We start from the raw sequence: 15094 nt of genomic DNA on the forward strand, positions 1-15094 counted from the left end.
GAGATTGACTAAAATACCCTTTCTCTTTATTTTAAAATTTGCCACATGCCATAATCCTATTACTTCCTATCCTTTCTAGCCAAAATAAACTTCATATTTGATCTTTTCCCTTTGTTTTCTCCTTAAAAAAATGGCTTTACTTTTGAAAAATAAATGCATACTCCAAAGTCACCTACCACTTTCATATCTTTAGTTTTGTGTGGAAAGGAAATAATGTAGCTTTTGTTATATATCTATTCTATAAATTAGTACCATCTTTATGGTTTATGGAGTTGTATTCTAAGAGTTTTTCAAAAAAAAAAAAAAATCTTTTTAATACTAACACAAAGGTTTTTATTTTTTACTTTTAATCTAAAGCTTTTCATCTTTTACAATTTAATCTCAATACTTTTTATCAACTTTGATCCTCCGTACTTTTCATCTTTTACAATTTTTTTCATTTTACATTTCGTTCTAAATTTTGTGAGTGAACATGCCGTAAAGTGTGTGTGAGGCTCAACGTTTTTTACGTCTATTTTTTTCCTTTTTACAAGTCCGCCGCAACACGTCTATTTTTCTATGTTTGACATGTTCGTCGCAACGCGCGTGGCCCTAGATCGACTTAGTTATTCTTTTGCATTTTTACGTTTCAGTCTAATTTCTTCACATTGACATACCTCAACGGGCATTCGTGGTTCAACGATTTTACATCTGCTTTTCGTTCCGTGTTAATTTTTTTTTCTTTTTATTTATTTTGTTTTTACAAGCTTTTCCGGTATTGCTGGTTGCTGGCAATAGTGTAGGATTGGTGCTACTTGGAATGGTTTACGCCCCTACCATGTCAAATTTTAAAAGGTATTGTCTCACTTGGTTTTGTATTATGGAATAATAAAAACAAAATAATAATCAAGACACACGTTCGTTTTTAAAACACGATCCATTCTTTTGAATGAACAAGAACCATGTCAAATTTCCTTTTTTACACAAGCATGATATATCGTTAACATCAAATGACTATTTATACTAGGGATTAAAATGGTTAATAGGAGGTGAAAAAAGGGTAAAAACCGAAACGATCATATTAAAACGATCATCTTTTAACGTTCAACACGTTATAACAGTAAAACGGTTTTTCCCGCATCGATTCTAAACGACTTTTAAAACCGGTTCGGGTTGGTTTTTGTTGTGAAGATGTGGAACCAGTGCTAAACAAGTGGTTTGTTTTCGGAACTGGACCAGTTCCTATAGTTTTGGTTCGGAACCGATGGTTGAAAATGTTACCTGGACATTTGAGAAAACAGTTGGTTGGATATAATATTCATTTGAGCCAAATCTTTGGCCTCTAGCTTCAAGAGTAACACCACTATCAACCCTTTATCTAATATCTTATCAAATTGCTCCGAATCAACCTGGCAATAATCACAAAAATAAATCAAATTTGTTTTTTTTTTGAGAAATTACTATAAATCAAATTTGTTTAAAAAGTATACATTTGCCAAAATCTTTTCAGTAAAACGGTTTTTCCCGCATCGATTCTAAACGACTTTTAAAACCGGTTCGGGTTGGTTCAAACAGAGTGGTGTTCAGTTTAAAAAGTATACATTTGCCAAAATCTTTTCATAGAACTTTCAATACCATGTGCTTAATGTTAACGAATTACTACTAAAATAAGAGCTCTAGTTTTAATACTCATGATAAAATACGTATTCTCAATGTTTTAAAAACCGATTTTTAAATTGTACCGGGTTAGGTTCAGAAATGGTTCAACCGGGTTGTACCAGGCGGTTCAACCGAGTTGACTAATTAACCCTATAAATTCATAAAATACAATTTTACTCAAAAAATAATCTAAAACTATATCACTTCATAATAAAAAAAAATATTTTAAAAGTTAATGCATGATAAAAAATAAAAAATAATCAAAAACTTCACTATTGTTACCATTTTAGGCGCTAGGTAACCGTCACCTTTTTGTGCCCATAAAAGATTAAAGAGTTAATTACTGTTTTCGTTCCTGTGGTTTGTCAAAAATCACTATTTCAGTCCCCATTAGATAGAAAATTGCGATTTCAGTCCCCGTGGTTTCACTTTCGTAACAATTTCAGTCCACCTCGTAACCATTTCAGTCCCTGTACTAACAGAATAAATGGATTGAAATGGTTACGAAAGTGAAACCACAGGGATTACGAAAGTGAAACCACAGGGACTGAAATCACAATTTTTAAACTAATGGACTGAAATAGTAATTTTTGACAAATCACAGGGACGAAAACAGTAATTAACTCATTTTAAAACTCCAAATTTTAACCTTTGACCCGGTACTGGTATACCGGTTTAAACTGGTATAACCCAATTTACCGGCAGTACAACTTCCTTACCGTTCTCTCAGTTTATCGGTATTATTCGTGCCGGCTAAGCTTCCGACATCCGGTTTAACCGGTTCAACCGGCCGGTATAAACCGGTTTTTAAAACATTGCGTATTCTTTCTCAATTTGGGAGATTAAAGTCTTGACCTCAAAAGTCAACATATAGTGGTGTGCTTTCGTTTTCTTTTATTTTTTTTGGGTCTCTTGTAAATTGGTTTCCGGGATTTTGTAGATCTGTTTTAGTTTTGCTTTCTTTCAATTTGTGTGCAACTTATCTAGTTGTCATATTAAGTTGTTGGTTGATGATTAATCATTCTGTCTTAACTCTTCTGTTAATAGAACCATAACCGAAATGACCGGAGAATGTATAACCAATGGTTTGCATCTACATTTTCATAAGCACATTGATAATGGATGTCTAGGGTTATGTTCATTAGAACCACCACCCTTGCCAGTGGGGGATCAAGCTCAAAAATTCAGGGTAATCCCAGTTTTTTAATTTTTTTTTGGGATCAGGGTATCTTTTGTATTTACACTAGGTAGATGGAGTTAAGGGGTATTTTTACACTACGAAGACGGAGTTGTAGGGTAGCCCGTGCTACCTCTGCTTGTACACTATGGGGACGGAGTTGAGGGGTAGTGTTGCCTTCACAACTTAAAAAAGAATTGTAAAAATGGAGGGACTATTGTCATTAAATGGAGGCACTTTGTTAAATTGAAAAGCACCATTGTCTTTACATTATCCCCACTTGCAGAAAATGATAATGGGTTGAGTTTTTATCGACAAATTTCAAATCCACCCCTTTAATTCAAATAAAATTATAACTCAAATCTTCTAGTTTGATATGAATTTTAAACAACCATAGACTTATTTTGACTTGACTCGTTTTGACACACACAAGTCTAAATTTGCCACCGGAATCGAAAATTAGATTTTTAGAAAACCAATGAAAAGCTGATCTTTTATTCAAAACACACCGCTGACCGTCGCTAATAGGTATACACACAAAATACAATCTGCAGTCTGAACCATTACCATCAAAATAGAATCCAAGTCAACTGGTTCTTTTATGCATAAATCACTAATAGGTATCGACAAAAAACGTTAAAGGAAAAAGGTAGCCAGCATCAAAATCTTCCAATCAAGCCTAACTTTTTGCTCCCTGCTGTAAAATGTTTCCAGGCTGCAGCATCAAATCTGCCATGGATATAATAATCTTGGTCAGTTTCCTCATACTGTCAATTTAAATAAGAAAACTAAAAGATCATATCAAAAACTAAAAGAATAGTAAAATTGGCAATGTAATATGGCGACAAACAGAATTCAAGGACTTCATGATTTCAGATCTTGATTTACTAAATAAAGAAAGAAAGTGAAAATAATCACATAAACTCAAGAAACAAAATTTACATGCTCTCTTTCCATCTAAAATGGACTCTAATGAAACTCAACTTAATGATATATTTTCCCTTTTTTATGCCACTTCAAGTTTGTTGGTGCACTTGTGTCTGTACTTTGTCTGTATTCGGTCACATTATAAACGATGTCCTTGTTAGTCATGTAAGTTTGACCAAGTCAACTGTCCTCCTAGTTTGACTTGGCCAAACAGTTAGAAATATGGTTGTAACATGTCTGGCTCGTAGGATGACCCATCGAAGGATAGTGAGATCCTTCGATGAGCTCGAAAGTTGAACCTTCGATGGATGGACCTCGATAGATAGTCCTTCGAGGTCACTGTGAACCCTTCGATGGAAGTCTGATCGAAAAGCATTCCTGATCCTTCGACAGGTTCAACATCGATAGATGATCCTTCGTGACATCTATCGGATCCTTCGGTCAGACCTGCTGTGTATGGGTATAAATACCCATGCAGTGTGTTCAAGACCGACAGATGCACACAGAAGGATAGAGAGACACTTTGAGAGCATTTTGTCCGAAACACACACACACACACTCTTTGAGAGTTTGCAAAACACATTTGTGAACATTGTGCTTGTAACCGGAACCTTCATTCGTATTAATACAGTGGTGTTAATCGGTGAACCTTTGTGTGTTTGTGTTTATACTTGTTTCATCTCGGTTTGCTTGCTAGCTTGGATTCCGCACTCGCTAGTGGGTTTGTATAACAAGGTTTAGGTTCGTCATCCTCCGAGAGGGACCTACAAGTGGTATCAGAGCCGTGGCTCTTTACCTTGTTTAAAACCGGGTTTGTTCAAGTTCTTGGTGTGTTTGAACACTTGGTTTAGCACCCGTTTTGGGTGGTTTTCTTGCATTTTTAAACTGAAAAACGAGTTCTAAACCTTTCGGGAGTGTTCAAGGTTGGGTTGGGTAACTTAAAAATCTGTTTTTAAGTAACTTGGTGTTTTCCGACCATATCTCCGGTGTGTTCCGGTGACCGGACCTTCTGGATAAGGTTTGCCATTTTTGGAAATTTTATTTGAAAGTCAAAAAGTTGGTGAAAAGTTGTGTCTGCACATACCTTCTGCCGAAAGTTGTGCACCAACCCATCACCTTTCCCACCTACCCGTCAACTTCGTGTCAGTGTGTCAGAAGCTTTCGAAAGATATCCTTCGACATCGAAAGACCATCTTTCGATCAAAGACAGCTCGATAGATAATCATCTTTCGAGTAGTCTTTCGAAGTCTAAACATTATCTTTCGTTCTTGGAATCTTTTCGAAAGATACAATCGTTCGAACTACTGTTACTCTTCGAAAGATAAGGATTTATCTCGAAAGATAAGGATCTTTCACTGTGAATCTTTCGAGATTAGAGAATCTTTCGAGATCAGAGTCGAAAGATAAGGATCTTTCATTGTGAATCTTTCGAAATAATTGCTCGAAAGATAAGGATCTTTCAAACTGTGAGTCTTTCGAAGTCTTTGCTCGAAACTCAACAGTGATCGTTCGAACACTGTTGATCATTCGAACAAGTCTTGATCATTCGAACAAGTCTTGATCCTTCGAACAAGTCTTGATCTTTCAATTCGTGTCTGTTTGAACTTAACAGTTTGTGGTTGTGTAGGTTTTCTATTTATATTTCATCAAAATGAGTTGTACAAGTCCTTGGGATTGGAGTTTGGACTCACAATCTAGTCAAGAACTAACTTCTGCTGCAGCTTGGGCAGAAAGTATGTTTCCACCGCCATCAATCAATCCAAGTCAATGGGCTTTGGTATCCAATCAAAGTCAAAGCATTCAAAACCTTTTGATTAGTGAAAGCGAAACGGGCAGCAACAATCGTCCACCAAAGTTGAATCATATGAACGACTTTCCATCATGGAAAAACCGCTTTCACACGTATGTTCAAGGGCAAAGCACCGATCTTTGGACGTGTTTCATCAATGCATTCAATGCTAATCTTGAGGTTGCGGCGTCCACTTCAGAAGGTTATGCCAACATGCTCGAAAACGACAAGAAGGCTTATGAATTGGAGAAAAAGGCCTTTGCTACACTTACACAAGCACTCAACAAAGATATTTATCATCAGTTCTCCTACTGCAAGACCACAAAAACATTGTGGGATGCCTTAGTTGCTAGAGGAGAAGGCAATGCAGCTACTCGAAAGTCTCGTCATGATTTGTTGAAGAAAGAGTTTGAATCGTTTCAATTATTGGAAAACGAAACTCTAAATGATCTGACAACACGTTTCTACCATCTGATTAGTGAAATGTGTGCTTATGGGGTTGTATCTACTCAACAAGACATGGTAAATAGGTTTGCTGACGCTTTGCCTCCAAAATGGAGTTCTTTTATTGAGTTGTTGAAGCACACTGGAACTCTAGACACTGTTAACATCTATGAGTTCATTCAGAAGCTGGAACATAAAAATGATGAAGAAATTAGGAAAGCAAAGCGAGCTCCCGCTCCTCAGAATACAGAAATGTACCTTCCAGGCTTCGATGCTTTGGCAAGATCCGCTGCAGCTCAGCAACAGCAACCTAAACTGCAAACTGCATTTGTGTCTAACACAAGTTCTCTTCCGTTTCCTCAATCAACTGCTGCTCCGGCTTTTGATCCAAGGTCTTACATTCCCGTCCCAACACAGCCACAAGTCCAACCTCCACAACAACAACAGCAGGCTCACTATACAAGCAATCCTCAACCTAAAAACCCTAACACAATCCGAGTCGATAATTCAAACCTTTCACACCTCAGCATTGAAGTTGCTAAGGAGCACATGGAAATTATTAATACAATGGTCAGTGCTTACTTACTGTGGTTTGGTAGCAGGTCAGCTTGGAAACATCAACATGACCAATGAAGATTATCAACAGATCGACAAGGAAGAAATGGAGTTGATGGATATTAAGTGGGCTTTTGCAAGTGCGGTTAGAAGGGCCAAAGACTTTATGGCTCGTACTGGTAGAACTTCGTTGGAAGGAAAGAAAGATACGAAGTATGGGTTTGATATCAACGCCGTTACATGCTTCAACTGTGGTAATAAAGGGCACTTCAAACGTGAGTGCACTTTACCAACAAAACATGGCAATCACAACCCTTTCAGAAACCAGACGAGTACTACAAATGTGAATGCCCAACAAGAAAACCGTGAAAGGAGGATGGTGGCAGTTAATAACAATCAGGGCCAGCCTGGAAATTCAAATCCCAATCGGGCTTTGGCTGTTCAAGCTGATGAGGGATGTGACTGGTGAGTGCAGTTTGGTGAAGATGATCAGAGAAGTGGCACAACTTGTTATGCAAAGATCATCGAGCATGTTCATAAAGAAGAGTCCTCTGGAAGTGATGACAGTTCCGGTTATTCTAGAAGTTCTGATGAAGAAGGCTCTGTTTCTGGGGATAATCACTCAGAGTCTGATGTGAAGGAGGAAGGAGGTGCTGATATTCAGGATCTACTGAATGATGCTGATGAGCTTAAATGTCAGAAATCAATTCTGATTAGGAAGGCGGCTACTGCATCAAAGGAAATGGAGAAGTTATTTTCTGAAGATGGAGCTTTTTCTTTTCAAACTGCCTTTATGGCAAACGGTTCAGCCTCTTCCAGTCAGGTAAATTCTGAACCTCCTGCTCCTAGTGTTTGTAAATCATGTGCTGATATGAAGCTTGAATCAGAAAAGCTTCATAGTCATAATCAGAATTTGGTTATTGAACTGTCGAAATGCAAAGAGGCGAACATGGCTTTAACTCGGAATGAAAAAGAATTTAAATCTGTAATAGAAACATTAAAGAAGAATGTGTCCGAGGTTAACAAAGTAGTTTACCACAAGCAAGTAAGTATAAATGAATACATTAACATTGTGGAAGAAACTAAGAAGCAATTAGCCATTGCCCAATGCGAGCATGATGCGATCAAACAAAAATTGGAAAGTTATTCTAACTCCCAATTTGTGCTTGATCACATCATCGATGTTCAACAACCGAAAGGAAATCAGAAAGGCATAGGGTATAAGAAATGTTCGCCCCCTTTGATGAACAACTATACCAAGATGCCTGATGAGGAGGAAATGCCTCGGTATGAACCCAGTGTGCCTCTTGATGTTGAGGAATTTGCTACTGGCCTAGGGTTCAAACCGGACAATTATTCAAACACAACCTCTAAGCAACAAGAAACGTCATCATCCATGAAGCAAAGTCCTCCAACCATTGAGGACTATGATTCTTCAGATGATGAATCAGATGTGAGTGACAAGGATGAATCACTTGATGAAACGAAAGGAGTAGAAATTCCAATTGAGAATCATATTCTTTGTGATCCTCCTACTCCTGTCGTGCAACCTGTTGCCAAGCAAGTGATAGATCCTGTCAAAACTGTCAAAGATGTCAGGAATGACAAGGAAAGTATGTCTGCTGTTAAAGGTGATAATGTGTTGTATACTTTGGTCGGTGATAGTCAAATCTATTCAAACAAAGATTTTCCAATCAAAAATGTCAATCAATCCTTGATTGACAAAGTGTTTGAAGATACTACGAATAAATTTTTGGGAAAGACCATTCCAGGAGTTGTGGTAACACAATGTGATCCTGTTCCAAAATCAGAAATTAGAAAACAATTTGGAAACCAAAAGTCACCAACAAAGCAACAACCAATTGCTTTTAAGGGTAAACAACAACAACGAGCTCCAAAGCCAAAGGCTAAGGTTGAATCAACAGGAGCTCGTTACAAGAAGAAAGCAAAAGATGTTAAATTTGTAGCATCAAAGGGTACGGATAAAATTGAGACTTTTGAAAACAAATCAAACACTGATTTTGTACAACATGTCAAGATTTTGAAACGTAACAGCGATAACAATTACACCCAACACACAAACGGGTGTGATGAAAGAGCAAGTACCTCAGGTTCTACAGGTTCGACATCTGCTAGTCGATCAAGTTCTCCTAAGTTTGTTGAAAGGAGAACTTGTTTCAAATGTGGGAAGTTTGGGCACATCATTAAAGACTGCACAAACTCGCCCAAACCAAATTTTGTTGAAAGAACCCCTTCTGAACAAGGTCACTCACAACGTCGTCCTGTTTCTCCAAAACATGATAAAAGAACTGTTAAGGAACAAGAAACGAAACAACGACGTCATAACATCAAAGCTGTTGAAAAGGCTTTAAAATCTGAAGTCAAAACGGTTAAAAGGAAACCTAGTTTGTCACAACCATCAAAATCAGAAACTGTACATAATACACAGTCTGGTAAACAAAGACAAACTTGGAGATCTAAAAAGGGTGATAGTTCAGGGGGAGTTAATGTGTTTGAAAACCATCAACAGATCGAGCTCATGTTTCGTGATGCTCAGGGACGACCCAAGACCACTAAGGCTTGGGTCCCCATTCTCAACTGATGATTTTAATTGACATGTGCAGGATGTTCTAGGAGGAACTATTAATAGTCATTGGATTGTTGATAGTGGAGCATCCAGGCACATGACTGGCGACTTACGGCTCCTATACGACGTGAGAAACATTAGAGGAGGGTATGTTGCTTTTGCGGGAGACAAAGGAGGATTCATCACTGGAGAGGGAAGTATCTCCAATGGTATGGTGTGCTTCGATAAGATCAATTATGTTAAGCAAATTGATCATAATCTTCTCAGTGTGTCGCAAATCTGCGATAAGAAATTCACCGTGCATTTTGATGATGCCGGCTGCTATGTGCTGAAACTTGGATTCAAAATTCCACAAGAATGGATTCTCTTATCGGCTCCGAGAGTTAATGATCTTTATATTCTTGACATGAGCCAAGCGATTACGACATCTGCACAAGTCACTTGCTTTGTCTCAAAAGCCACGGAAAAGGAGTCTATATCTTGGCACAGAAGAATGGGACACATTCACTTGAGAAAGATGAACCATTTGGTGAAAAATAATCTTGTGAATGGTGTACCTGTGAGAAGTTTTCACTTACAAGATATCTGTGTCTCGTGCCAAAAAGGGAAGCAAACAAAGAAGTCTCACCCTTTGAAGAAAATCAACACTGTCAGCATGCCTCTTGAACGTCTTCATATGGATCTTTTTGGACCTATGAAGCACAAGACAACATTTGGAGATGCTTATTGTCTAGTTGTTACTGATGATTATTCTAGATTTTCTTGGGTATCCTTTATGGCCCACAAGAGTCAAACTCCTGGCATCCTCAAGGATCTTCTCACAATGTTGGAGAATCTCTATTCGTTGAAAGTGAAGAGGATCCGAAGCGACAATGGAACCGAATTCAAGAATCAAGTTATGGATGAGTTTTGTACTTCTAAAGGCATTCTTCATGAGTACAGTTCTCGGTATACTCCACAACAAAATGGTGTCACGGAGAGGAAGAATCGGACGATTATAGAAACTGCAAGAACAAGGTTAGTAGAGTCGGAACTCCCTATTCAATTCTGGGGGGAGGCTGTATCGGCTGCATGCTATACGTTAAACAGAGTTCTTACAGTAAAGAGACATGGCAAGACTTGCTTCGAACTCCTTCAGAAAAGGAAACCGGATCTTTCTTACCTAGAACCGTTTAGTGCTCCATGTACTATGATTGAGCCGGATGGAAAGTTTGGAGCAAGAGCTATCGAGGGTTTCTTCCTTGGATATGCTACTCCGAATTTTCGTGTTTGGAATCTGGCTACCAAAAAGATTGAGCTTTGGAGCGAAGTGAGGGTTCAAAGGTACACGAGTCCTGTTAGGGCTCCGGGTGATCCGTGGATGTTCGATTATGATGGACTATTTGACTCCTTCAATCTGCCAACCTTTGATGAAGAGTCAGCAGCGGCTAGGATGTTGTTGGAAAGTGACAACGCTGCTGTCTCGCCTTTGGTTAGACCTATTGTTGTTGACCCTCAAGCTTCTTCATCTGTCAACAATATGGTTCAAAATGAGGTTTATGAAGATGCTGCTGATTATAATGATTCTTCTGAAGATGATGAATATCATGATGCAGCTGAAGGATCTTCGGCTCCAGCTGCTCCTGTTCAAGGTGCCTCTGGTGGTACACCTCATATGCAGAATGTAGACACTGCTGAAGGCAATGCATCCACTTCTACACACATTCCTGGTGTGGAGTTGGTTGTTGATCTTAATCTTACCAATTTGGGTATCAATGCACGTGTGCCAGAAAATCCTGAAATGAGGATTCATGATACCCACCCCCAGCAGAATATTATAGGAGATGTCCATCGCGGTGTGCAGACGCGTAATCAGCTGAGAAACAACCGGAATGCTGGTTTGTATTCAGCTATAAGAGAATCTGGTCAACAAAATGACTGGTCCTTCGCGTGTTACGTGTCACAAGAAGAACCAAAATCGTGGAAAGAAGCGTTGAAAGACAGTGCTTGGGTTGAAGCCATGCAGGAAGAATTGCAGCAATTTCACAAGCTTGGTGTTTGGAAGCTTGTTGAAAAACCTGAGAATTACAAGAAAATTGGCACTCGATGGGTCTTCAAATGCAAGAAAGACGACCGTGGAGTGGTTATTCGAAACAAAGCTCGTTTAGTCGTTCAAGGTTTTCGTCAGATAGAAGGAATCGACTACAACGAAGTCTATGCACCTGTTGCACGTCTGGAAGCTATTCGGATCTTTCTGGCTTATGCCTCATTCAAAGGATTCAAGGTTTACCAGATGGACGTCAAAAGTGCATTCTTACATGGTGTGGTTGAAGAAGAGGTATATGTCGAACAGCCTCAAGGTTTTGAAGATCCTGTCCATCCCGATCGGGTTTGGTTGCTCAACAAAGCTCTCTATGGTCTTCATCAAGCACCACGAGCTTGGTATGCAACCTTATCCACCTATCTATCTGCTGGAGAACGGTTTTCGAAGAGGTCTTATCGATTGTACTCTCTTCATCAAAGAACAAGATGGAGATCTTCTTCTGGTGCAAGTATATGTTGATGATATTATTTTTGGTTCTACTAATGATGTCTTGTGTAGGAATTTCGAGCGCATTATGCAGGATAAATTCGAGATGAGTGCTATGGGGGAAATGACCTTTTTCTTGGGCCTTCAAGTGCAACAAACTGAGTCTGGGATATTCATCCATCAGACTAAATACGTTGGTGACATCTTGAGCCGGTTCCAGATGTCTGATGCAACGCCCATTGGTACCCCACTGCCACAAAATCACGGAATTACTCCAGACTTGAAGGGTGAAGCTGTTAGCCCCTCATACTATCGCGCTATGATCAGATCTCTTATGTACCTCACAGCATCAAGGCCGGATATAATGTACCCAACGTGCCTGCTTGCCAGATATCAAGTCAAGCCGAAGGCCTCACATCTTGCAGCTGTAAAAAGGATTTTTCGTTATTTGAAGGGTTACCCTGACACCGGTCTATGGTACCCTAGGGATAATAACTTTGACTTAATCGCATTCAGTGATTCTGATCATGGCGGATGCAAAATCGACGGCAAATCCACAACGGCTGGATGTCAGTTTTTAGGAAATCGCCTAGTCACATGGCAGTGTAAGAAGCAGACGTGCGTCGCTACTTCAACATGCGAAGCTGAATACATTGCTGCCTCAAGTTGTTGCTCCCAAGTTCTTTGGATCCAACAACAATTGCGGGACTACGGTTTTGAATTCCTAACTACTCCTATTTACGTTGATAATTCTGCTGCATTACAGATCACTAGAAATCCTGTGCAGCACTCAAAGACCAAACACATCGAAATCAAATATCACTTCATACGTGATTGCTTTGAGAAAAGGCTAATCGATGTTGTTAAGTTCCACACCGATGACCAACATGCCGGCCTTTTTACCAAAGCATTTGACAAATCTAGATTTGACTTCTTATTATTGGTAAACGGCATTAAGGTCAAGCAAGAGTAAACCAACATCGGAAAATCATTTTTGTAAATACCTCTGTGTTTTAAATTTGTCTTAGTTTATTGATTTTAGGGGGAGTAAATCCAAAATCTGAAAATTCAAAAACATCGAAAAATTTCAAAAACACAAAAACAATAGAAAAACAAAAATGAGTTTCCTGGCGAGCAAAAGAGAAAATGATAGTACATCAGTGGTCTATCCAAACCTCTTTAAACCTTAAATGAAAAACGATAAGCAGCTCTATATAAGATGTATCGGTAGGCTCACAATCATTTTAAACTGTGCAGGGTGATATAAACCTTAAATCGACTGAAGACCAGGTGGGAACCATTCATTGGCATATGGTCTTAGTACCGAAATTTCGTTTGATAGATTTCCGAGGTTCTGAAATATTCGGTCTTTATGCTGCTTATCATCTGGGTATCATGGTTGTATCTTTTACCGAAAAATAACAGGGACGCATTCGACCTCAATAAGTGATAAACAATCACATGTCCAAATCAAATAAGTGATAAAATATCACATTTATCCGGGAGTCAAGTTCGTGTCTCTGCTGTACGAAAGTACTGACCTGTTCACGGACTTGCTCCTGTGCCCTCATGCATATGAAAATCAAGTTCCTCATCAATAAGTGATTATATCACATAGGGCTTGTTTTCAAATCAAAATAAGTGAGTATCTCACAGCTTATACGGTCAAACAGATGATAATCAGTATACTCACCGGTAAGATGAACTCTCGTGCATACCTTGATACGGGAATGTGTCGTGATGTGGATGAACACCGGTCGGTAAGTATAAATTATACCTTAACGTATCCCCTCGCCATGATTACATCTGATAAGTTGAGCTTAAGTGGACAACAATACCGATAATTGTTATAGGATGCTTATTTTAATGTTAACTAACTGAACAACAAGAGTGTTTTGTCATGACCGTACACTGATATGATTCTTTTACCCTCGAAACTCGCAAAAAGAATGTCTGTATATATTTATTTATTTACTGCTTAACTTTTATTGTTTTATTTTTAAACAGTTTCGTCGTTTGGTGCATATCAGCATGACATTAGCGGTGATGTCGTTTGATAACACTCAAAGGATATTAAAATTGTTGTCTTTTAATATATTCAAAAATACCAAAAAGATTTTAGGCTTGTTTTAATATAAACTTTGTAAAAGCCAAAAAGATTTTCTTTCTACTTTATTTTCGATCGTACGATGTTGGAGCTCGAGTCTTCGTTACCTGAAACCTGACTGAAAACCGAATGGACTAAATCTTCATAAACGGTCGAAATTTGCAAGTTTTGAAAGTTAAATCTAAAATTGAGAAATTTATTAAACTTTCAAACTGTCGGACGGTGTTTGATTGTGACATGGTCATTCGCGTGTCATTTGTTTATGCTATCAATTCCAAGCAGTTGTTCTCATTACGCGTTTAGATTTCTTGCATGTGCAGATTCTAAAGGCTAGGAGAACATGGTCGATGACAAGCTTTGGAATGAAGACACGACGTGAAGGCGCTCAAAAGATGAAGATGATCGAGTTGCCGCTGGCCATCATCAACACCACAAGGATCTCACTTCATAAAGATTAAAGTGTTTCACCCGCATAACTCAAGGGGGAGCTTATGTTAAGGGGGAGTTTGTCAACACACTTCCTACATGATACGGGTAGTTTGTTGATACACTTTCTGCTTTCAAGACGTGAAGACTTTAAAGATCCTCCGACATTGAAGACTTGAAAGGACATCAGAGTCTTGAAGACATGAAGATCAAGGATGATCAATGTCAAGACAAATCTGCAAACATCGAAGATCGAGACAAAGCTACAGCCAAGGGGGAGTTTGTTGGTGCACTTGTGTCTGTACTTTGTCTGTATTCGGTCACATTATAAACGATGTCCTTGTTAGTCATGTAAGTTTGACCAAGTCAACTGTCCTCCTAGTTTGACTTGGCCAAACAGTTAGAAATATGGTTGTAACATGTCTGGCTCGTAGGATGACCCATCGAAGGATAGTGAGATCCTTCGATGAGCTCGAAAGTTGAACCTTCGATGGATGGACCTCGATAGATAGTCCTTCGAGGTCACTGTGAACCCTTCGATGGAAGTCTGTTCGATCAGCATTCCTGATCCTTCGACAGGTTCAACATCGATAGATGATCCTTCGTGACATCTATCGGATCCTTCGGTCAGACCTGCTGTGTATGGGTATAAATACCCATGCAGTGTGTTCAAGACAGACAGATGCACACAGAAGGATAGAGAGACACTTTGAGAGCATTCTGTCAGAAACACACACACACTTTGAGAGTTTGCAAAACACATTTGTGAACATTGTGCTTGTAACCGGAACCTTCATTCGTATTAATACAAGTGGTGTTAATCGGTGAACCTTTGTGTGTTTGTGTTTATACTTGTTTCATCTCGGTTTGCTTGCTAGCTTGGATTCCGCACTCGCTAGTGGGTTTGTATAACAAGGTTTAGGTTCGTCATCCTC

This window comes from Helianthus annuus, chromosome 13 (genome assembly GCF_002127325.2).
Source record: "Helianthus annuus cultivar XRQ/B chromosome 13, HanXRQr2.0-SUNRISE, whole genome shotgun sequence".
Classification (NCBI taxonomy): domain Eukaryota; kingdom Viridiplantae; phylum Streptophyta; class Magnoliopsida; order Asterales; family Asteraceae; genus Helianthus; species Helianthus annuus.